At 44.4% G+C, this 26,190-nt stretch overlaps 1 long non-coding RNA gene across 1 annotated transcript in view; it reads left to right on the forward strand.

Moving 5' to 3' along the window:
* LOC119933992 overlaps positions 1-22,217 on the forward strand; it is a 49,667-nt gene extending 27,450 nt beyond the window's left edge. The window contains exon 3 of the long non-coding RNA XR_005452829.1: positions 22,071-22,217. This is a non-coding gene — a long non-coding RNA (uncharacterized LOC119933992). The remainder of the gene's footprint in view (positions 1-22,070) is intronic.
* The last annotated feature ends 3,973 nt before the right edge of the window (positions 22,218-26,190 follow it).

Genomic DNA, 26,190 nt, shown 5'->3' on the forward strand with positions numbered 1-26,190 from the left:
TAGAAACTGGATTTCTGCAGGATCCAAGGGCCGTAAGACGCAAAGCTGGGATCAGTGGCATCTTGTTGGTAGTGAGTTTCCTTTACTCTCCAATTTTGCCAGCGTCTCTCCAGTCCTTGGAAATTTCACATCAGCATTGTGCATCAAACTTCCAGTCACTCACTGATTTCAAGGAGGAGGTTTGAGGAAGGGGTGGTTCTAAATCATCATCATCAATTGTTTTTATTGAGTGCTTACTATGTGCACTTCAACTGCCTTCAGGACATCCTTGATCCCTGGAAGGGTGAGGTCCTCCAATGGCATGTTACCCGACAGTGAGAGATTGTGATGGTGGTTCATTTCAGTCAATCAGTGGTATTTACTGAGCACTTTGTGTAGGCAGAGCACCGCGGTAAGCGAATTAACCCACTCCTCAAAATTTTAGGACTAGAAAGAAGTTGATCAGTGGGCCTAAAAAGGAATTAGTCTGTGACCCTAAAATATGCCCAGTGAGGTTTGGCTTTTTCTTCCTGTTCCCTTTTCTTCATATGGTTTTGTAAGAATCTGGGGCAGGAAATGGGAAAAATCCTGTTCTCTCAACTTAGCTGGGGCAGGAAGGAGGGGAACGAGATGGGTCTGGAGAGGGGTCAGGGATTGATCTTGGAGTTTAAAAGGGAGGATTTAATCAGGGAAAGCTTCCTGGTGGAGGTGGCATGAGTTGGGATTTTGAAGGAGGACAAACTCTAGGAGAGAGTGAAAGTATGCAAGGTAGTGGAGGAGTCTAGGAAAGTTGGAGGGGCATAGAGTTGTCTGAAATAATGCAATTAATATTGTTTTCTCCAGATGCTTGGCTCTTTTGTCCTTTTTGTGGTGGTGTTTTTCTTCAAAGGTATTCTCATCAAGAGTGCATTGCTTATCGAAGCGGGAGACCCAGGGAATTCTGAAGGAATATTTAACTTTACAATGTAAGAAAACAAATACTATTTATTAGTATAATTAGGGCAGGAGACAAAACACATTTGAGATGTGTTTGGGAGATTTTACTGCTGCAAATATTGTTTTTTGCAAACATCTTTTCAAATTAAGCCATGAAGTAACGTACACTTGGCTTCCAATTATCTCCGAGATGTGTTTCTGTGTGAACTCGCAGACAGCTATTACAGCTGGATCATAGGCACTTTATTCATTAGACTAAAATAAGAATTTAAAAATTTTCCATAAAGATGCCGTTTCAGTTACCACCAACAGGTGTAAAATGCCCCATTAGCATATGCATGAGAGAACAAAATTACACCTCAAATATTTAAGATAAAACTCCTTAATAATAACACAAAGGCAAAGCAGGTGTTAAATTACTTCAGGTTTTATACCCAGAATGGAATGCTGAAGCTAAGTCCCTGGTTTATTAATGCTCGTGCATAGCTATGACTTCCTTGAACAAAGAATGGCAGGCACTTTTTGTTTCCCAACATCTTTCTCTTGGCCTACAGTGTTTCCGGGTCGGGTGATCTGGGTTGGTTTCCAGGAGCTTAAACGTGTTAAAAACTGGCACCTTCTCTTGAAATTTCAAGTAGTAGCCTTTGCTCTTTCCAATCCCAACTCATGTCCCTCCCCAACCCCCCTCCCTCGCTGTCTCCTCTAAGGTTCTTGGTGATTAACTCATCCCATTTAAATTATAAAATCAATCCCCGACCGTCCTCCATACCCACCTCTTTCCCCCTCCCTCCTTCCTCAGTTAAATTGAGAAAACACATTTTCTGTGACAATAGGACCCTGACAACAATCCTTCCCTGGTCCTGCAGTGAGAAGGGACTTTAGAAGCATATACTGAACAATTACAATTACGCATCCCCTCCTGACAGACTTTTTTTTTTGGGAAATTGCAATTCTTTCTGTTGCATAATTGATACGCACATTGTAACCCAGATACGTCCCTTTCCTCTGTATTAAAAGAAGTCGACACCATTGACGGTGACATACACATATGGCTATGTGTGGTTGAAAAGGCCATTGTGTGATGCGCAGTCCTGGCCATATTTTACATACAAAATGTGTAACATATATCCCTTGTGTTGTCATGCATAATTTTTTCAGCATCTGATGTCGTTTCCTCTCTTGCCTCCTCATCTCTTGTTTCTTAGCAATTTGAATAGAACGTTATGGAAGAATAGGGAAACTTAGTTCCACTAGCCCAGTTGTAAATCACTTTTCATGCAATGCCCTAGTGCAGGCAAAATAACAGGCTCTGGGGGAATGCTGTTTTCCAAATTTAATTCTTGTTGCGAAAGAAACTAACTGAAATTATTTAAAATGCATTGTTCATTTGAAACTAATTTAAGCCGTGTGCCTGGTTTCCTAGTGAGGTGCCCATAACCACTGGTAAGCATCAAATAAAAGCTAGAGAAGTTGCAAAGCTTCAAGCTGTAGCCTAATAAAAGCTGGAAATAAGCCATTCTCTTCCCATAACCTTCACCTGGTGTGAGAGAAGCCGTGTGTTATTTCAGTCCATTTCAAACCATCCCCTAACCATCCCCTATGTTGTAGGAAAAATAAGTCATTTAATCAGTCGTATTCATTGAGCAATTACTGTGGGCAGAGCACTATACTAAGTGCTTGGGAGAGCACAATATAATAATAAATAGATATGTTCCCTGCCCACAGTGAGCTTAACACACAATAGTTACGGTCCTGTTTGGACAGGTCAGCTGACAGCCATCTTTTCGCTCTGCATAGGCTCTCTGAAAACGTAATACGATCAGACCCAATCAGTACCAGTGCTAGGAGAGTTTATATTTCTTTTTCTCCCTACTGGTTTATTCATCTAAGTAGGCCACAGAGGTAGCATGAGATCATTAGGGTCATAAACTGCACGAAGTAGCTGCATGCATATTACATGAAAATGTTTGCACTCCAGTGTGTGAGGTTATAATAGGACAACTGCTTTACACTTTCGCCCGTCGGGCCTGAGTGAGGCCAATTCCCTGAGCTGTTGGAAAGAGTTCCATGTTAGACCCCCATGTCTCAGGGGACATTCAGGGTAGTATCTAATCAACAGATCAGTGGTATTAGTTGAAAACTGCACTATGTGCTTGGTTGAGGACATTACAACACAGTTGGTAGACAACGATCCCCGTCCACCACAAGGTTATAGTCTAGAGGAGGAGACACGTCGAAATAAATGACGGTCATGTACATTAGAGCAGTGGGGCTGAGGGTAGGATGACTATTGAGTTCTTAAAGGGTACAGATGCAAATCTACATGTGATCAATCAATCAATCAATTGTATTTATTGAGCGCTTACTGTGTGCAGAGTACTGTACTAAGTGCTTGGGAAGTACAAGTTGGCAACATATAGAGACAGTCCCTACCCAACAGTGGGCTCATGATTGAAGAGGGATTAGGGGAAATAAGAGTTTAGTTGGGTAAGATCTAGGTAGATTTGCTCTGCCTACAGAACTTTCCTGTTGCAATTCATCATGGGAACATTTGTGAAGCCTGGGTTTTTGGCTATTCTCCTTCCTGTGGAACTTTTTTCTCATTGTGGGAAAGCCAAAAAGATGTGTTGTTTAATAATAATCATAATATTTGTTAACCGCTTACTATGCGCCAAACACTGTTCTAAGCGTTGGGGCAGATACGAGGTAATCAGGTTGTCCCACTTAGGGTTCACAGTTTTAATCCACATTTTACAGATGAGGTAACTGAGGCAAAGAGAAGTTAAGTGGCTTGCCCAAGGCCACACAGCGGACACGTGACGGAGGTGGAATTAGAACCCACATCCTCTGACTCCCCAAACCGGGCTCTTTCCATTAAACCATGCTACTTCTCATATTGTAATTATTATATATTAATAATTGTATTTGTTCTGCTGTGAAAAAACCAGTGAGGAAGGTATTGCACACAATAGTAATAATTATGGCACTTGTTATGCGCTTATTAATATCCAGCACTGTTCTAAGTGCTGGGGTTAGATTCAAGGTAATCAAGCTGGGCACAGTCCCTACCACCATAATGTATTTTATTTTCTAGATGGCATTTTTGTTTCCAAAGCACTTTCACATGACTCAGATCATTTGTTATCCTCACAGCAACCCGGTGAGGTGGAAAAAGGCTAGTCATCTTATCCCCATTTTATAGGGGAGGAAATTGAGACAGAGCAGTTAAGTGGCACAGCTGGGAATAGAGTCCAGGTCTTCTGACTCTCAGATCCGTGCTCTATCCACCACCCCACCCTATAGCATCCCCACCCAGCCCCCAATGTTGTTAGGGGGGATGTCAAAATGAATCAACTTCATCGACTGGGCAGGTAATACAGTGATGTGAGTCGCGGTGAAAAATCATTACTCAGATCCTAATTATACCAAGAAATGTGACATGTGAAGAGCCAGCATGAAGAGGCACCTGATATGTTTGAGTTGTCACAGGAGAACTTTCAGATTCAAAATGATCATTGGGGAAGCTCTTCTCAAGGCAAAGAGTTTGTCAGGGGGCCTGTTGTCCTTATTAATTCCCTCCAGTCTCTATTGTGAATGACCTCAGTGGTATTTCCAAACTACCCAGATTTCCCTATTTGAGGCACATAACTAAAGCTGACTCCTTAAGCACATCTACTACGGAGATAATAGTTTTCTTGGGACGTGGGTCTTCATTTTGATACTGACTCACCTGTCCTAAATGATACTCATTAAGAGAACAGTTGGGATAGTTAATAATTGTTTAATAAATGCTTACTCAGTGCCAAACACTGTAGTAATAGTGGTATTTGTGAGGTACTTAGTGCCAAGCATTGTACTGAGCACTGGGGTAGATACAAGTTAATCAGATTGGACACTGCCCCTGTTCCCCATGGGGTTCACAGTTTAAATGGAAGGGAGACCAGGTATTGAATCCCCATTTTACAGAGGCACAGCGAAGTGAAGTGACTTGTCCTAGGTTACACAGTGGGCAAGTGGTAGAGCCAGGGTTAGAACCCAGGTCCTCTGACTCCCAAGCCTGTGCATTTTCCTCTAGGCCATGCTGGCTTAAGATTTTAAAGGTCCTGTGATGTCAAACTTCAACCCATCCAGCTGCGGAGGAGCACTGGGAGAAAGCTATATCGGACTGACCTGTGTGGCATGTGCCAATTGGGAACGAGTGGCACTTCTAGAGTGGAGGATTGTGGATAAAGTGATGCGTCTACAAGGCCAACATACGAACAGCAGCAACTCAGACCGTCTTTATTGATAAGCTCCTTATGGGCAGGGGATTGAGCCTTGGCCTTTTGTAATACTTTCCCGATCACTTAGTAAAGTGCACAATACTCAGGTGCTTACGTTGCATTGCTGCTGATGATAATCTAGAGAAGAGACCGCCGATCACTTGGAAATGTTTTCAGACAAGTTCTTACTTCGAGATGGGAACAATGTCATCTTTGAACCCAAAAGGTAGTAATACAGAAGCCAGTGGTGGGGAAGTGTACCCTTTTTGCTGGGAATGAGCATTTCTCTCTATTTGGAGGTAATGATGCAGGTGTACACTGGAGAATTACATCCAGTGTCCACCGTGCTGGGCCCAAAACACAGGTGGCCCAAGCCTGTTAATTAGGGGTGCCATCAGTTGCCATCCTCCTCCTCCAGATATGCAAATGCCTATGGTATTAAGCAAGTAATTGTAATAATGCCCAGTATATGTCAATTACTTTAAGACTCATTTCACTTGAATAACTTTTACATTCCTACTTAAATTTCTGATTATTTGAAGAGGAAATAGTCATTTAATTCTGAGTTCTCCTTGGCTTGCCATGAAAATCTGCTGCTTAGAAGTAAGGATTGAGCATTTTTGAAAGGAAAGGGGTTGGGAGAAATAGGATTTAGTAATAATGGTGGTATTTGTTAGGCACTGGCAATGTGTAAATTGCTGGGGTCAGAAGCAGGTAGTCAGAGCCCCATCCCGCATGGGGCTGGCTCAGTGGATAGAGCACAGGCTTTGGAGTCAGAGGTCATGGGTTCAAATCCCAGCTCCACCAATTGTCAGCTGTGTGACTTTGGGAAAGTCACTTAACTTCTCTGTGCCTGTTACCTCATCTGGAAAATGGGGATTAAGGCTGTGAGCCCCCCTATGGGGCAACCTGATCACATTGTAACCTCCCAAGTGCTTAGAACAGTGCTTTGCACATAGTACGTGCTTAATAAATGCCATCATTATTACAGTCTGAGGGGGAAAACAGGAATTTATAATCCCCATTTTACAGATAAGGGAACTGTGTGACTTGTCCAAGGGCACACAGCAGGTAAGTAGCAGAGCCAGGATTAGAACTCAGGTCTCATGACTCCCAGTGCTTTGCTCAAATATGAAAGAAGATACTTGTAAAACTGCTCGGTTTCATTGAACAAACAAGTCGGGGAAATAGGGAGCTGTGAAGAAGTTGGTAATGGGTGGGTGATGTAGATATAGTCTAGTCCTGTTTTGGAAGCAGAGGACTGGATCAGTTGTCCCCTGGAAGTCCGATATTGCCCTATGTGACCTGGTAATGATTCAGTACGCAGAGTGTCAGGGAAGAACCCACCTCTCATTTGGATTCACTCTTTCAGACCCTGTAGCTATAATGAATTTCGAAAAGCTACTTTCTAGATAAGCCAGAGGATATTTGGAGAATCCCTAAACCACTCTTTAATCATCAGTAGAGTTCAAAAACAGATTTTCACTAATCTCCACAAGAGAATTGACTGGACCATTTTTGTGAAGTCGTGAGAGGAATCAGCTCCAGAAGTCCGTGTGGCTTTTCTCAGAGATGAGTTGGCTCTATCCTCGTCACTGAGGATCTCAAAGAACTCTCTGAACCATCAAAGGTCTGTGCACTCTTCACTGAACTAGTGTTGGGTCCTCTCTGCAGCCTTTTCAGATTGTAAAACATCCTCTAGTTTTTATGACAGAGATAGACAGACCATATTTTTCTGTAGTTAAAACGTAGGAGGAAATAAAGGTTGTAAAAAGAATGAAGATAACCAAATGGATCTCATGGTAATGGGTGAAACTTACTGCTTCTTTAGGACTGTTTATCCTATGACTCTGGGGAGAGGAAAGGGCTAGGTAATGGAAGTACAAATTGCCTCATGAAAACTTTAATTGCACTTCAGAGTGCCCTGATGGGTAGTTGTTCGACTTGCCTTGATATGAATTATTTCCAGGAAGGTTCCAAAAAGTCCACAAAGGTCTAGGGTTTAACAATTTCAGCAGAATCTAGAATTCTGATTTTTTTTTCTGGTTCCTCATTGTCCCCTTATTAAGCTCCAAGATCTCATTACTGTGCTCTGTAAGTGCTTACATGCCATTGATGGATGAGATCGAGCGAAAGTATCTATTGAATATTTACTGTGTGCAGAGCACTGTACTAAGCACTTGGGAGAGTACAGTTGAACAGAGTTGGCAGACACGATACCTGCTTACAGTCTAGAGGGCACAAATCTGGAGAAGTATTTTTCCCGTCATCCAAGGTAGAAGGATGCTATGAGCTGGTTGGTGTTGGTAGCCAGTGAAAGAGAACCTTGTTGAAGAAAGGACCCACCTCACTGTTGGAGGTGGGATGTGTCCAAGTGGCTCCGTCTTCTCCCCTTTCAGTTTCCTCTTCCCAACATTTTAGGGATTCAGAGGCATCAAAGAGCCCCAGTGGCACTGGCCTCCTAATCCAGGGATTGTGGGGTTGAGTCCCATCTGGGATGCAAAGTTTTCTCCCCATTCTAGACTGTGAGCCCATTGTTGGGTAGGCACCGTCTCTATATGTTGCCGATTTTGTACTTCCCAAGTGCTTAGTACAGTGCTCTGCGCACAGCGCTCAATAAATACGATTAAATGAAAGAATCAGTCAGTCAAGGCAGAAAGGGCTTGGAGAGATCCGGAAACTGTCTATCAGCTGTCCTGTATTCTTCTCTCCCAAATGCCTCATACGGTGCTCAGCACAAAGCCATGTTCAATAATTTGTTGTCTTATGCTGTCAAGTCGTGGCCTACCCATAGCGATGCCATAGACACATCTCTCAAGAATGTCCCACTTCCATATGCAATCATTCTGGTAGTGTATCCATAGAGTTTTCTTGGTAAAAACATGGAAGTGGTTTACCACTGCCTCCCTCTGCACAGTAAACGAGTCTCTTCCCTCGACTCTCTTCCATACCACAGCTGCCCAGCACTGGTGTGTTTTGGCTTGTAGCAGTTTGCCTTCCACTCTCTAGCCACTGCCCAAGCTAAAAATGGAATGGGTAGGCCTCTGCTTGACCTTCCCTCCTGTAGCTGTGACTCGGTAGAGTACTGGAAACTCTCCAGGTGTGACTCTGAGAGGGAGTTCAATAAATACCATTGCATTATTAAGAGGCCTTCCCTGATGAAACCCTCTTTTCCCTGGCTCATTCTCCCTTCTGCATCCCCTATGCACTTGGATCTGTGATTTGATATTCCCCTCATACTCAACCCCACAACACTTATGGGCATACCTTTAAATGATATATTTTTAATTATTTATATTAATGTCTGGCTCCCTCTCTAGTCTGTAAACTTGCTATGGGCAGGGAACATGTCTGCTAATTCTGTTGCACTGTACCTTCACAAGCAATTAGTACAGTGCTCTGCACTTAGTAAGTGCTCAATAAATACCATTGATTGGGCATCATTGCTTCCATTCATTTCCTTTGTTCAAGTGAGAAATCCGCACAGACCTCTGTTCTTTTCAACTACCACCACCCAGCAGCATTCCGCAGTAAGTTCCCTAATTAATTAATGATGGCATTTTTAAGCGCTTACTATGAAGCACTGTTCTAAGCACTGGGGAGGATACAAGGTGATCAGGTTGTCCCACATGGGTTCACAGTCTTAATCCCCATTTTACAGATGAGGTAACTGAGACACAGAGAAGTTAAGTGACTTGCCCAAAGTCACACATCTGACAAGTGGTGGAGCCAGGATTAGAACCCATGACCTGTGACTCCCAAGCCCGTGCTCTTTCCACTAAGCCACCCTGCTTCTCCGACATATTTCTCAGACACATTTCACTCTGCTGCCTGAATCGCTTTTCTAAAATATCAATCCGAACCCATCTCCTCAGTCTTCAAAATGCTCCAAAATACACCCATTCTTCACCATATCAGCAGAAATGTCTGATCGTTGGGTTTAAGGTGTTCTCTCCCTGCTACTTACTCGCCCTCTTCTCCCTACGCTCCCTTCTCACTACACCCCAGCTCGCACTCTCCGTTCCTGTAGCCCATTCACTGTTCCTCATTCTCATCTCTCCTGCTGCTGGCCATTTGTTCATACTAATATTATGATAATAATTGTGGTATTTGTTAAGCACTTACTATGTGTCAGGCACTCTGCTAAGCACTGGGGTATGTACAAGATAATCAGGTTGGACACAATCCCTGTCCCACATAACGCTCACAATCTTAATCCATATTTTACAGATGAGGTAACTGAGGCACAGGGAAGTTGTGACTTTCCCAAAGTCACACAGCAGACAAGTGGCAGAGCTGGGATTAGAACTCAGGTCCTCTGATTACCAGATCTGGGCTCTTTCCACTAGGCCATGCTGCTTCTCTTCGCTTCTGCTACTCTTTTCCCAAACCTGGAGCTCCCTCTCTCTTTATATTTGACAGGTAACAACTCTTCCCCATCTGCAGAGCCCTTCTGAAATCACCTCTCTTCCAGGAGGCTTTTCCTGATGAATTTCTCTCTGGTATTTGAGAGCTTAATAAATGCCATTATTATTATTATTTGTGGCTATGATTTATAGTTACTCAGGTTTATTTCTCAATTTTATTTATTGTCATCTCTGTTAGATTTTGTTCTAAGGGTGAGGATTACGTCTTTTACTTATTTCGCTGTACCCTCCACTTTCAAAGACGTAGTATACAGAGAGGGTACAAATAAACGCTGTTGGTGAGGAGGATTCTCTACCTGGTGGGATGTTTTTTCAATAGTTGGATTGAATCATCATCAAGGAAGATGAATGTGTGTCTTTCTGTTTGACAGATGTTTTCTCATCGTGGAATCAATAAGGAAAATGAATCAGCAATGAAGGTCGCTGGAGAAAAGAAAAAACTGTGCTCTCCTAATCACTCAATGCTATTTATTGATTGCTTACTTTGTGCAGTACTTTGTAATAAGTGTTTGGGAGAGTACAGTAGAGTTGGTAGACATAATCCCTGCCTTCAGTAGTGGGGTAGACAGACATTAAAATAAATTCTAGTTAATGATAATAATAATAGTGGTATTTGTTTAGCACTTACTGTGTGCCAGACACTGTTTTATGATCTGGGGTAGGTACAAGATAATCAGGTTGGACACAGTCCCTGTCCCACATAGAGCTCACAAGGTAAATTTCCATTTTACACTGAGGCACAGAAAAGTTAAGTGACTTGGCCAAGGTCACACAGCAGACAGGTAGCATAGTCGGAATTAGAACTCATGACCTTCTGACTCCCACGCCTGTGCTCTATCCACTAGGCCATGCTGCTTCTCAAGAGAAACAGCCAAGTATAAGGATAGGTAGACAAGTGCTGGGGGGGTGGGATGGCCTTTCTTTTTAGATTTTATGATCTAAAGTCCTGGCTTAAAAATATCAGGAAAGATACTAAGGAGCAAAGACCAGATCTCACTCACCTTTCATTTCCTGAGCCCAATTCCCTCCTGCTTAGTCTGTAAGCCCCACAGGGGGACAGGGTCTGTGTCCAACCTTATCAACTTGTATCTAACCCCACATTTAAAACAGTGTTTAACACATAGTAACCGCCTTACAAACACCATTAAAAAATAATCCCCCAAAGGCCATTGAATTAGGGAGCTGTACAGAGTCCAACAACCTAGGATAAGAAAAGGCAGGAAGGTCAGTGACAAGACTGGATTTCCACAACACCCTCCCCTCTCTCGCCACCTTCCTTCAGATGCCCTAATTCCTGAATTTCCCACAGCATGACTGGATGGAATAAGAAAGACTGGTGAGGATAGAAGCTGAAGCCACCAAGTGACTTTGCAATAATCAGTCTGATCGAAGAATCAGCGGGCGTTTGGCATTGGGACGTAAAGTTTGGAATTTAGGGAGTCAAGGGGGAAAGGTAGCTAGGACAGTGGAGGCTTTGCAGGAAAGAACGGACCATGTGTCAACATGCAGCAGAGAGGAAAAATGAACAAGAAATTGTATTTCTAGTCCACGAGAGGATCTGCATAGAAATCTCATCAGGGGATTGAGTCAGGTCCTTATTCACCAGCAAATTAAAATGTATGAATCCTTCAGAGTCCAGAAAGGAGGCGGGGGGAAATGGTGCCAGGAGGTTCAGGCAGCCCAGAAAGCCCATTAGCAACCTCTCCACATTAATGACCTAGAGGGGAAACTGAGCTGCCAGCCTATAAGTGCCTCAGGAATCCGCAAACTGAGCAGATGCCATCTCGGGCAGAGTAGCTCCCGCCGCTTGGCTTCTGAAGCTTGTGATTGTCATCCAAAACCGGTGTCATTTGATAGATTAAACAGTGTTCGGCTTTAGTCTCGAATTATGGAAAACATACGTCTGAACCGCTACGGATGAAAAGGCGTGGTGAAAAGTCCCCTAACCAGAACCAAGGATAAGCAGCGGGACATTAATGCAGCCTCAATTTTTTCCGGGGGGAGGTGTGGGAAAGAGCAGTGAATGAAGCGAAATTTTCTGAGATGATTTGCATGGAGATTGTGAATACAAATTCTGATAATGGGGAAGAGATTCCTGCCTGGCCAGTGAAATGATTATCCATCCATCTCCACATCATGCACACCTACCAATTCTGTTATATTCTACACTCCCAAATGCCTAGTACAGTGCTCTGCTCATGTAAGCTCTCAAATACAACTGATTGATCAAGCAGAAACTCCTTACCATTGACTTGAAGGTATTCAATCAGTTCTCTTCCCCATAACTATCCCTGCTGCTCTCCCAATATAACCCAGCCTGCACAATTTGCTCCCCCGATAGTGACTTAAACGCACTGCATTTTAATTTCATCTCTCTCATCTCCTTGCTCACATTCTCCCTACCTACCTGGAATTTTCTCCCTTTATGTATTTGACAGGGACCACACTCCCCGTAGACAAAGTCCTACTAAAATCACATCCCTGGAAGCCTTCCTGGACTAATTACCCATCTCCTAACCATATTTTGCTCTGATGAAGCACTTATGCACTTGACAACATACTCCCTAAACACTTACTCATTTCACTCTCACACTACTTATTTCCTATTACGTTTGGTTGCTTCTCCTACCTGTAACTGATTCTAATGCCAGTCTCCCCCCTAGACTGCAAATTATTAGATTGCGTCTACTTTATCATATTCTCTTAAATCCTTAGTATAGTGCTCTGCTCACGGTGAGTGCTCAGTAAATACCATTGATTGAGAGGGACAACTCCAAACAATCTCAAGAAAATTGGGGGTATAAAAAAGGTTGTGATTTTTCTTATTTGAGTAAAGAAATGATGCTCTCTGAAACATGCCTTTGCTGGGTGAAGACTGATGAGGAGAGTAGATGTGAGAAGGACACCTTTAGTGGTGAGAGCACTTATTGAGCTCTCAAGGGGTGAGGCGCACTGTAGTTGATATTTGGGATGTCCCCAGACCTGTTGTGGGCAGGGATTATCTCTATTTGTTACTGAATTGTACTTTCCAAGCACTTAGTACTCAGCACACAGTATGTACTCAATAAATACGATTGAACGAAGGAATATAAACTATTTTCAGTAGAAGTGAAAGACACAAAGGAGTTTCCAGTATAACAGATGAGGCAGGCATAAAGCAGGAATTTATAGTATAACAGATGAGGCAGGTCTGTCAATCGGTGGTATTTATTGAGCACTTATTGTGTGCAGAGCACCATGCTAAACACTTGAAGAAGGACAGCCCCCTTTTAGACTGTGAGCCCACGGTTGGGTAGGGACTGTCTCTATAAGTTGCCAACTTGTACTTCCCAAGCGCTTAGTACAGTGCTCTGCACACAGTAAGCGCTCAATAAATATGGTTGATGATGATGATGACAGCATAATATTGTAGACAGGATCCCTGCTCACAAGTAGCTTACCATCTAGATGAAGAGATAGACATTAATAAGTGAATACTGTGGGTAAATTATTCTGTACAAAGGCTTTATGAGTGGTTGTGAGCACATAGGTTGTACCTGGGAAAGAGGTAATTATTCGGGGAATGTGGCAAGTAGTGGAGCCGGGATTTAAACTCAAATCCTCTGGCTCCCAGGCCTGTGCTCTTTCCAGTAGTCCATGCTGCTTCTCTTTCATTCAGTTGTATTTATTGAGCACTTACTGTGTTTCTCTTCCAGTTGTCAGTGACTGCTTTCTCAGGAAGGCCACTGGCCCTTTGCTACTTCTTAGCCCCATTCTTCCTCTGATTCTGGATTCTAAACCGGTGTCCCTGAGAGACATCTTTTCTGGAGAGTGGGGGTGACCTCTCAATTACCCCCACCTCAGGGGACCTAACAGAGTCAGGCCCACTGCATAATTGAATAGAAAACCTCAAAGCGGTCAGGTGATGTGCTGAACTTTTGTCCATTTGTCTCCCCTCACATGCTCCTGGCAAACATTTGAGTTCAGTATGAAATCGTTTCTTTTTGTCTTCTCCGACTCTCATTCGTTTGAAAGTGGTGGATGTTCCTGAAACATTCTAGGGATACGGGGATGCACTGTGCATTTAATCCATTGGAAAGGGCTGGGCTCAGAGAGACCTCAAGGTATAGTAATAATTATAGTACTTTAATTCATTCAATCATATTTATTGAGAGCTTACTGTGTGCAGAGCACTGTACTAAGCACTTTGTCAAGCACTAATTATGTACCAAGCACTGTTCTAAGCCCTTGGGTAGATTCAAGCTAGGTTGGACACAGTCCTTGTTCCACATAGGGCTCACACCCTTAATCCCCATTTAACAGATGAGGCAACTGAGGCCCGGAGAAGTGAAGTGACTTATCCAAAGTCACATAGCAGACGTGTGGTGGAGTCGGGATTAGAACCCATGACCGAGACAGTAGTGAGACCTAATGGAAACCAATCATATTTATTGAACCCTTTCTGAGTGCAGAGCACTGTACTAAGCAGTTGGGAGAATACAGTACAACAGAGTTGGTAGATTCCTTGACCAAAGCAAGCTTACTTTTAACCCTGCTCTGCTCTTGACCCGCTGCTTGACGTCGGGCAAGTCATTTAACCTCCCTGGGCTTCAGTTCCCTTTGGTTAAATAGGGCTAATAATAATAATTATAATAAGAACTGTGGTATTTTTTAAAAGCCTACTATGTGCCAGGCACTATACTAAGCCCTGGGGTGGGTACGAACAAATTGCGTTGGGGCTTCCCAGTCTTAATTCCCATTATACAGATGAGGTAACTGAGGCACAGAGAAGTGAAGTGACTTGTCTAAGTTTACCCTGCAGATGAGAGTCAGAGGGGGATTAGAACCCAGGTCCTTCTGTTTTACTGGCCCATGCTCTACCTGTTCTCTCTGCTGATTAGATTATGAGCCCTTTGAGGGACAGCGACTGCCTGAACTATTTGGTATTTCCCACAACACCTAGCACTTAGTGCTCAGTACATAGCATGTCACAAATGCACCAATTATAATGATTAGACTGAAAAGCAAAAAGCATGAAAAATAAAGGTGAGTTTAGCATCAGTGGAGACTTGGGACTTGTGGAGTCTGTGAGCCTAAGCCTGATTTTGACCCCGGTAAGTGCTTAGTACAGTGCTCTGCACAAAATAAGCGTTCAATAAATATGATTGAGTGAATGAATGAATGAGTTAATGCCTTTTCGGAATGTTTCCTCACCTGAGCAGCAGTGATCTCCACATGGGATGAACAAAAGAATGATGTGGGGCAAAAGCTCTTTGAAAGCTTTAGCTAATATAATAAAATTGCTGCAAGAATCGCTTGGGAAATCTCATTCGATGGAAAATAATGGAAATATTTAATTGGAACCTCAGAACGATCATGGAGCCTCACAGTCTTTCCAGCAAAGGCAGCTATATCCTCTAGGTGTACCCAGTTCCCACATTAGGAAGAGGAAAAAAGAAAACTTCCTAATTACAGTCTGAGCGTTGAGAGGCTGAAGTATTTCAGATTTTACGCCTACACACGTCGAATGCTAGGTGCATCTTCCCATCAGTGGTACCTTCGAGAAAAAGGACAGAATACAAATTTCAGACTGAAATGAACCTTTGGTAATATCCAGGAGGATTGCTGAATTTGTGCCGATCTTTGTGACTGTGATAATGAGCGGAAAGTTGGTGGGGCGGAGTTGGGTCAGATGAACAGGAGTCTAGAACTGTTGGATTGGGAGGAGAGAGAGTGAGAGAAAAATGGGGACTGCTGATATTATCCATGGTTAGGAAACGCAGCTGGATTTGGCCTTTCTCAGCCTTGATAATCAGTGACTTTTTTTCAGGCATTTTTCCTGTGTTTCATATTGCTCTGTGAATCTCTCCCCTCTTAGGGCCCTGTAAGCGATAAGGCAGGTGTGATAACAAGGAAGCCAAAGAGGAGCGGATGGGAAAAATGGGGAGAGGGAGGAAGGCAGAAGGAAAGATTCAGGCTCTAGAAAGTCCCTAAGAAAGGCAATCCATGATGGAGCACAAAAATCCAGGCAACTGAGATCAAGAGTATTGCTGGAAGAGAGTCAGAGTAGGCCTGAGGCACAGTGAAACCAACTGAGATGGAAAAGATTACCTTGGGGGTTTTGTGAGCAGCAGTGAACTTCACCTTTTAGAGCACAAATAACAAATGTTTAGTTGAAGGGACAGTTGATAGGTCCTGCTGGTAGGCTCCAAAATACTGGAAAATCAGAAGTACAAGTTCTTTCTTTCATTCATTCAATCATATTTATTGAGTGCTTACTGCATGCAGAGAGCATGGTACTAAGCTCTTGGGAAAGTGCAATGCAAAAATAAACAATACCATTCCCTGCCCACCACAAGCTTACAGTCTAGAGGTGGGGGAGACAGAAATAAATACAAATAAATAAAATTACAGATATTTACATAAGTGCTGTGGGGCTGGGGAAGCGGGGGGAAGGGCAAAGGGAGCAAGTCAGGGCGACGCGGAAGGGAGTGGGAGATGAGGAAACGTGGGCCTTAGTCTGGGAAGGCCTCTTGGAGGAGATAGGCCTTCAATAAGGCTTTGAAGCTGGGGAGAGTCATTGTCAAATTTGAGGAGGGAGGGCATTCCAGGAAAGAGGTAGGACGTGGGCCAGGGGTCGACAGGGAGACAGGCGAGATCAATGCACACTTGAGGAGCGAAGTGTACATGCCAGATTATAGAAGGAAAGAAATGAGGTGATTTAGTAGGGGGCAGGGTGATTGATTTAAAGCCAAGGGTGAGGAGTTTTTGTTTGATACGGAGATGGATGGGCATCCACTAGAGTTTTTTTGAGGATGGGGATGGTGACATGTCCTGAACATTTCTCCAGAAAAATGATCTGGGCAGCAGAATGAAATATGGATTGGAGTGGGGAGAGACAGGAGGCTGGAGGTCAGCAAGGAGGCTGATGCAGTAATCCAGGGGGGATAGTATGAGTGATTGTATTAACATGCTAGTAGCCTGGATGGAGAGGAAAGGGCAGATTTTAGCGATGTTGGGAAGGTGGGATCAACAGGATTTGGGGACAGATAGAATATGTGGGTTGAATAACAGAGAGGAGTCAAGGATAATGCCAAGGTTACTGGCTTGTGAGACAGGAAAGATGGTGGTGCCATCTACAGTGGTGGGCAAGTCAGTAGGAGGACAGGCTTTGGGTGGGAAGAAAAACATATCTGTTTTGGACATGTTAAATTTGAGATGATAGGAGGACATCCAAGTAGAGATGTCTTGAAGGCAGGAGGAGATGCGAGACTGGAGATGTGAATTTGGGTATCATCTGCATACAGGTGGCAGTTAAAGCCATGGGAGCAAATGAGTTCTCCAAGGGCATTAGTGTAGATGGAGAATAGAAGGGGACCCAGAACTGAATCTTGAGGGGACACCCCCCCCCCCATAGTCCAGTACTGGGGGGCCACTCAAGGCATTAAAGGGTGCCAGATGTCCCTCAGTGTCATTTAAGCATGACAGGGTCACCCACGAAAATGTTCCTTGCAGAAGATGTGTCTGTTGGTTCCAGAGGTGTTTGTGCCCTTCCCTGGCCTCTGTACACATGTGCACCGCTTCTGGACCCTAGGACTCATCAGAGGGAGGGAAGCTGGATGATTAAAATAAAAAATGCCAGACCAAAAGGTGGTGGCCGAATCAGTCCCCAGATGGGGCAGGACAGCTGAAAAACAGACTCTTCTGTATAAAAGCAGACAGATGGTCACTTGATCCCCTGCTCCGGTCAGTCAAGCGATACCCAGTGTGGCTTTTCCACTTTGGATTGGTGGTCAGTGAGGTTGGGTGGGTGACATCATCTGGACTGGACAAAGCACTTCAAATTAAGGAGAGCTTTTTTCCATACCCAGCATCAGAGTTGTTCCACTGGGGCCCAGCCTTATTCTTTATGGTATTTGTTAAGTGCTTAATCTGGGCCAGGCACTGTTCTATGTGCTGGGGTAGAAATAAGATGAGAAGAGGAAATGTAAGATGAGAAGAGAAGCAGCATGGCTTAGTGGAAAGAGCACGGGCTTGAGAGTCAGAGGTCACGGGTTCTAATCCCGGCTCCGCCACTTGTCAGCTGTGTGACTTTGGGCAAGTCACTTAACTTCTCTGTGCCTGTTACCTCACCTGTAAAATGGGGATTAAGACTGTGAGTCCCAAGTGTGACAACCTGATTACCTTGTATCCTCCCCAGTGCTTGGCACATAGGAAGTGCTTAACAAATACCATCATCATTATTATTATTATATAAGGTCATCAGGCCATAGCTCAGATGGTCAGGCTTTGTCTCAGATGGGGTTCATAGTCTTAATCCCCATTTTACAGATGAGGTAACTAAGGCCAAGAGAAATGAAGTGACTTGCTCAAGGTCACACAGCCGACAAGTGGCGGAACTGGGATTAGAACCCAGGTCTTTTTGATGCCTAGACCATGCTGCCTTGTTAGAGCCCTTGCAATCAGTCAATCAATCAATCATATTTATTGAACGCTTACTGTGTGCAGAGCACGCTTGGGAAGTACAAGTTGGCAACATATAGAGACAGTCCCTACCCAACAGTGGGCTCACAGTCTAAAAGGGGGAGACAGAGAACAAAAGCAAACATACTAACAAAATAAAATAAATAGAATAGATATGTACAAGTAAAATAAATAAATAAATAGAGTAATAAATATGTACAAACATATATACATATATACAGGTGCTGTGGGGACGGGAAGGAGGTAAGATGGGGGGATGGAGAGGGGGATGAGGGGGAGAGGAAGGGAGGGGCTCAGTCTGGGAAGGCCTTCTGGAGGAGGTGAGCTCTCAGTAGGGCCTTGAAGGGAGGAAGAGAGCTAGCTTGGCGGAGGGGCAGAGGGAGGGCATTCCAGCCCCGGGGGATGATGTGGGCCGGGGGTAGATGGCGGGACAGGCGAGAACGAGGTACGGTGAGGAGATTAGCGGCAGAGGAGCGGAGGGTGCGGGCTGGGCTGTAGAAGGAGAGAAAGGAGGTGAGGTAGGAGGGGGCGAGGTGATGGACAGCCTTGAAGCCCAGGGTGAGGAGTTTCTGCCTGATGCGCAGATTGATTGGTAGCCACTGGAGATTTTTGAGGAGGGGAGTAACACGCCCAGAGTGTTTCTGGACAAAGACAATCCGGGCAGCAGCATGAAGTATGGATTGAAGTGGGGAGAGACACGGGGATGGGAGATCAGAGAGAAGGCTGATGCAGTCGTCCAGACGGGATAGGATGAGAGCTTGAAAGAGCAGGGTAGCGGTGTGGATGGAGAGGAAAGGGCGGATCTTGGCAATGTACACTCCAGACACTTGTCCTTCAGATAGGTAACAGCTCTGCATCCCTGTTGGCTTCTGAATCAGCTTCTGGCCCACCAGGAAGCTGGCTAACAAAAAATCACTCCGTTAATAATGCAGCAGCGTGGCCTAGTGGAAAGAGTGGGGACCTGAGTTGTAAACCCGGCTCCACCACTTACCCACTATGTGACCTTGGACAAGTCACTTCCCTTCTCCATACCTCATTTTCCTCATCTGTAAAATGGGGATTCTTTACTTGCCTCAGACTGTGTGCCCCACGAGGGATAGAGACTGTGACCTATCTGAATGTGTCGTATCTGCCCCAGCACTTGGTACAGTGCACACAGTAAGGACTTAATGAATACACTGATTGTTAACTAGGGCTCCTGGCTCCGCCAATTGTCAGCAGTGTGACTTTGGGCAAGTCACTTAGCTTCTCTGGGCCTCAGTTACCTCATCTGTAAAATGGGGATGAAGACTGTGAGCCCCCTGTGGGACAACCTGATCACCTTGTAACCTCCCCATCGCTTAGAACAGTGCTTTGCACATGGTAAGTGCTCAATAAATGCCATTATTATTATTATTAGGGGTCTGGAGCTGGTGGCTTCACTGCTTTCTCGGATCCCTCCATCTCCCTGATTGCATCTCAGCATTTCCTTTTCAGTCCTTTCTGGGGTCGTTTCATCCTGTTGCTTCTGGAGTGTTCACTGATGCAGGGCCATAGAGTCAATTGCAAAAAATGTAGCTTTATTTAAAATGAGCCTCACTCAGACATTGGAAAGAGCATGCTAGTCTTTATGGGCAGGGAACATTTCAGCTAATTCTGTTGTACTCTCCCAGGTGCTTATTGTACAGTGCTCTGCACATAGTAACTGCTCAGTAAATACCATTGATTGATTGACTGGACTTCTATTGATTTGATTTCCACGCTGATTCATTTTACGCACATCTTTTTGAGCCACCCCAGGTGACGACAGCTCAGGAGATGGTGAAACTGTCTCAATCTCACACTCTTGAGTTCAGCGGAGACAGCTCTTCTCATCGCATGAGTGACACTGTCATCCTTACATGTCATCTGAAATAGTCCCACGATATAGAAGTAAAACAATTCCCAACACCAACCAAGAAGAACTTGAAGATTGATTAGAAGGCAGAAAAGCCGTGGGTGGAGTATTGTTGTAGTTTATTTCTTAAGGAGAAGGTGGTGAAAATATCTTATACATGATCAACACTGGTCCTGGTTAACCTTGGTTTGCTAGGAAGGAAAGTGCTGGAAATTCCTCAAGGCTCTGGCAGAAGGAATTTTACTCCAATCCCAGATTCCTTATTTTTCACTGTGATATCTGTATGACTGTCTATTCTGTTAGACCCTCTGGTCTACTGGAAAGAACACAGATCCGGGAGTCAGAGGATGTGGGTTCTAATCCAGGCTCTGCCAATTGCCTGTCATCTGTGACCTTGGACAAGTTGCTTCTCTGTGCCTTAGTTTCCTCATCTGTAAAATGGGGATTCAGTGTCTATTGTCACCCTTAGACTGCGGGCTAACTATTGGATCTGGCCTGATTCACTTGTGTCTACTCCTGAGCTTAAAACAGTGCTTGGCTATAGTAAGTGCTTAGCAACTGTAATAATACTGGTACACTATATGCCCACTGTTGGGTAGGGACTGTCTCTATATGTTGCCAACTTGTACTTCCCAAGTGCTTAGTACAGTGCTCTGCATACAGTAAGCGCTCAATAAATACGATTGATTGTTTGATTGTACTGGAAAGCAGCCTGGCAGTTAGGAGAATACTTAGCATCAGAGAGGGAAATCACAATCCCTGCCAGATAACAGTTTACAGATTAGATGAGATTCTAATCCTGGCTCTGTCACTCGTTTGCTACTTGACCGTAGACAGGTCAGTTAAATTCTCTGTGCTTCACTTTTCTTATCAGGAATACACACCTTTTCTTTCTTCCTCAGATTGAGCCCCGTATCTATTCTGACTATATTCCATCTACCGCAGTTCTTGACACTAAGTACTTAACAAACACCAAATTATTACTATTATTATTTTACCCTATTGTAGTCTCCCAGGCTCTGCACTGTACTGGTTGACTGAACTGTATTGGTTGATTGCATGCTTATCACGTGATGACTGTTAACACAGAGCACGGGAATCAATCATTGTGGCAGAACATTTCACTACCTCAGTGTGTTTCTCTGCCAACTGGGGAGCCTGGGAGACAGGTTGGGGAGATATTCAAGTAGGAACATAAAATTTTACACACAACCAGGTTATTTTCTGGTAAATTGAATGCTGGAAGTATATGACTTCAGCGGAGATTTTTTTTTTTATTTGCTTTTTCTCAATGAGTTTCTGGATGAGCTGGGGGTCTCCCATTCTAGAGAAGAATCAGTCCCATAAATGTGGATGCTTTGCCTCTCTGCAGCTTTGTGGCACATTCTAATAATAATGATGATGGTATTTTTTTAAGCACTTACTATGTGCAAAGCACTGTTCTAAGCGCTGGGGAGGTTACAAGGTGATCAGATTGTTCCGTGGGGAGCTCACAGTTTTAATCCCCATTTTACAGATGAGGTAACTGAGGCCCAGAGAAGTTAAGTGACTTGCCCAAAGTCACACAGCTGACAGTTGGCAGAGCCGGAACTTGAACCCATGACCTCTGACTCCAAAGCCTGGGCTCTTTCCACTGAGCCACGCTGTTTCTAGGAGTCAGAGAGTGCAATGAGTACCTTTCAAAAATAAGTTGAGCACTGAAAAGGAGCCCAAGTCTCATTGTGATTTCTAGGAGTTAGTTGGGTTTATTGAGGTGAAAAATGCCATTGGAATTTAATGCCAATGGAAGTTAGCCCTTCCTATCCTGTTGGGATGGGGTATACTGCATCGTTTGGAGATTGTGATTACTTAAGAGTCCCATTCCTGGTTGTATTTTTTAACTGTGTCACTTGGGAAATAATACATTCCAGAAAACCCTTCCTATCTTGACTTGCATTAGAAGCACCCGTTGTTATCATCACAAGAATGGGCTCACCTTCACTCACCCTCAGCCACAGTTTGTTCATCCGCAAAGTCACCACAGGAAAGGACCCGATACTAATTAGTTCATATTGGTAAAGAACCTCTGAAGGTAAAAATCCACTAAGTGAGTGTTAAGTCTTCTTGACGTGAATTTCTTCCCCACAGAGAGCAATGAGAAGCTAGCCAATTATCCCCAGAAGGCTCTTCCTACTGAGGCAAATCAACTCTTTTCAAGACTCCAGGCAACTGTTTGGAAAAATGACCTTCTCCAGGCCTCAGAGCTGAAGTGACCTGCTCCTTCCCCTCCTCTCATCTCCCAGTAAGTGGTTTTGTTTCTCCTCTACAGTGTGGGGCCAGAGCTGGGGCATATGTCAATCAAGGGCTTGGCTGTCCCATCTTCTAGGGGCCTGGTGTTGTCAACTGAACATCATCCTGTAACTGATTCTCGTCTGTCTTTTGCTAAATGGGCCCCAGCCCACGAGGCCTTTGCTCGAGATTCCTCGTTTGCTTCAGCTATGGAGTAATTAGCAGGGTGCTCTATTAATGTATATTCCCAATCAGGGCAACAACTTTCAGACTAATTTATGAAAATTGAATACGGTGACAAAATACTTCATTAAAAACTTAGTTATCACCATAGAGTGAAAGCAAGTGTTGGAGAAATTTACAGTTAGCTGAGGGAGTTAATTGAACACCGACTAGATCACTTCGCTGTTCTTCTCAAAATGAACTGCACATGTTGTCCCTGAGGAGTCTGAGTTGGCAGGATCGTAGAGATGACCAGAAAATATGATCTGGTTGGGTGTAAAACTCATGTTTCTACTAGACTGTTCTCCATCCTCACCCTCACTTGTCCCCTAGGCTCCCCAAATGGCGGAGAGAGCACGCTGAGGTAGTGAAGTGTTCTGCCATAAAAGAGACTTGTGCTTCTGCCGTAATGATTGATTTCTGTACTCTGCCTTAACAGCGATCATGTGATAGGCATGCAAATCACGCTACCGTAAGCCACATGTGTGGCTCGTCCCTAGAGTGGCAATGGTTTTAGATGTCTTTTTGACATCTGCCAGGAAGCGGAGGTAAAGACTGCAGGTTTGGCCCTCTGTGTGAATATTTAAAACTTCAGTTCTTCAACCGGGCCGGGTTTTAATGATTTCGTGATCAGAGGGTCCAGGCTGGTGCTATTTCCTAAAGGCCTTGCTTAGTGAATGGAGCGTGTCTAAAAATCTGGTGCGCGGAGTAAGAGAGAGGAGGAGGGGTAGCCCGTTCTGTTCTCTTGTCAAGGCTGGAGAAAATGCAAAGGATCCTAGCACAAGAGACTCTTTGTACGTTAATGTGAATGGCAGCATCTGGCAGTTGGGGAAAAAAAAACCCAAAAAACATTTCTGGGTAGGACAGCGACGACGATATTTTTTGACAATTCTAATCAAGAAGGGTTCTTGTTAGTATTCAAGATGGCCATGGCAATAAATTAGATGAATAATTTGGGTTCTTTGTCAGGAGTTGGATATCTTCTTGCAACCAGTGCATCCTTAATTATTGACTAAACAGATACTGAGGCCCCAGCCCTCTGCACCTGCCTTCTGCTCCCGAGATGATGATGTCCATAAAGATTAGGCTGTAAATCAGAGAAACGGATGAGACGCTTGGGCAGCTTCTTTCTCCCTTGGGCTAGTGATGACCTCCAAGATCACGTTGGCAAAATAAAGTTGCCCCCTAAGCAGTTTGCTCCAATCGAGCAACAAATACAATTGGAACAATTTCAAATGGCCTAGACTTTAGGCATTTAGTAATATCAGCCACGTAGCTCAAAACAGAAACACTACCAGTCAACCCTCCTTTCCCAGTGCTTCCTTGCCCATTTTTGGTATGTAGGCAGAGAATAAAGTAAATCAAATTATCATTCGTTCCTAAGGGCTGTTTCAAGGTGAAGGTGTCTGTATGCCTATGGGTGGATGTTGAGGGGGGTGAATAACACAGCGTCAACCGTGTGTGTACATTCATTTGGACACTCATGGTCACATTCCCTGCGATTTTTCAATAATACCGAGAAAGTAAACATTGCTAAGGTGTCTGATTTCCGAAGCAAATTTTCCAGAGAAAGGGTGCCTGAAGTGATACTTGTTACATGGATATTCTCCTTATTCAGGCAGGGCACCAATGGGCTTTATACACTGATGTGTGGCTTATCTTCTAAAAGAACATTTGGGTTTTAATGCAGTCCATGGTTGAAGCAGCACAAAATGAACTCCAGCTCTTGTTCTGCTTTACAGTATATGAAATTCCCCCAGGGAGAAATTCAGGATGGAAATACTCCTGGAGATCATTAAACAAAAAAAAAAAAAAGGGTGCCATAGCAAAGAAATTCCGAGGGCAGGGCTGCTGGTGAGAGACAAACCTGCATTTTCTAACCTGCCCTCTCCGCGAGGTTTTCAGTGGCTCATAAATTTCACTGCCCCACAGCCTTCCTGTGAACAAGAAGGAAAACGGCCCTTAGTGGACAGCACTAATCCTGTTTGTGGGACCGTCAGAGTTGCCAACAGACAGGCAGGATGAGAGACCCTGGGATTTAGAGGCATGTAGGATCAGCTTCGTGGCCTTCAGGATTCTGGGAATTGCCAGAACATGTGATTCCAGGTCACCAGATCCGGCTGAAGGAGCTTGGCGATTAGTTTCCAAAGGGAACAAAGGAGATCTGCCCTAGTCTGAGAGGTGGTCCGAGAGGCTGCTTCATCCCTGGGAACTGAGATCCTCAGTTCCTCAAAGGCAGGGATCGTGCCGACCGATTCTATTGGGCTGTATGTTCCCAAGCGTTTAGTGCAGTGCTTTGCACACAGTACGTGCTCAATAACTGATTGATTGATCAATCCATAGGCCGAAGACAGATGGAATCTGGAATCCCGTAAAAGCGACTGAAAGTGAGTCACTCCAGGCCCCCTTAGTGGCAGGGTTAGAAAAGAGAACTCACTCAGGGGTGATGGGTGATGGCCACATAATAATAATAACAATAATAATAATGGCATTTATTACACACTTACTATGTGCAAAGCACTGTTCTAAGCGCTGGGGAGGTTACAAGGTGATCAGATTGTCCCACAGGGAGTTCACAGCCTTAATCCCCATTTTACAGATGAGGGAACTGAGGCACAGAGAAGATAAGTGACTTTCCCAAAGTCACACAGCTGACAGTTGGCAGAGCCAGGATTTGAACCCACAGCCTCTGACTCCAAAGCCCGGGTTCTTTCCACTGAGCCACGCTGCTTCTCATAGTAGCTTCACATGCTACTGGGGGGCAAAGATGCTGCTCTCAGGACCGGGGAGGGTGAAATTCCAGGTAGGGCTCAGAAATAGCAGTTGAGATGAGGAAGCTGAAACAAGAAGAAAGAGGAGGAAAACCATGAGATGAAAATTCAAGCTTTTACAAGTTTTCTCATCATCTTTCTCATCTTCACTGGGGGATTCAGGGGTCATTCATTCAGTTGTATTTATTGAGCGCATTAATGCTCACAGTGCTCCCACAATGTGGAGCTCTCACAATCCCACAATGCTCACAGTCTAAGAAGGAGAACAGGTATTTTAGCCCCATTTAACAAATGAGGAAACTGAGTCGCAGAGAAGCTAAGTGACTTGCCCAAGGTCACACAGCAGGCAAGTGGCAGAGTGGGATGTGCATTTTGCTTTAATTCTTTTTGTTCTGATGACTTGACACCTATCCATATGGATAGGGAATAATTTGAGGGAAGCTATGGCTTGGTTTGGTGAGATGCCACTGATTGGAGTCTCATGGTTTCCATGGGTTCTTTTCACCTCCTTCTCGGGGAAGGCTGGGAGTGGATAGCTTGACACAGGATGGGTCAAAGTTTAAGTTTATAATTGCTCTCTGAATGAGCGTGTGTTCAAGACCCCCTCCTCCGGACACAGTTTACTTGAGAAGCAGGGTGGCTCAGTGGAAAGAGCACGGGCTTGGGAGTCAAAGGTCATGGGTTCCAATCCCGCTTCCGCCGCTTGTCGGCTGTGTGACTTTGGGCAAGTCACTTAATTTCTCTGTCCCTAAGTTACCTCATCTGTAAAATGGGGATTGCTATTGTGAGCCCCACATGGGACAACCTGATCACCTTGTATCCCCCTCCCAGCGCTTAGAACGGTGTTTTGCACATAGTAAGTGCTTAACAAATGTCATCATTATTATTTCCCCTATGGGAGAAAGGGAGTTGAAAATGGAAACTGATCCCCTGCTGCCTCTGCTCTCCCCCTTCTCGGGTGAAGCTGACCCTCCTATTTCTCCTGC

Source organism: Tachyglossus aculeatus, chromosome 11 (genome assembly GCF_015852505.1).
Source record: "Tachyglossus aculeatus isolate mTacAcu1 chromosome 11, mTacAcu1.pri, whole genome shotgun sequence".
NCBI lineage: Eukaryota > Metazoa > Chordata > Mammalia > Monotremata > Tachyglossidae > Tachyglossus > Tachyglossus aculeatus.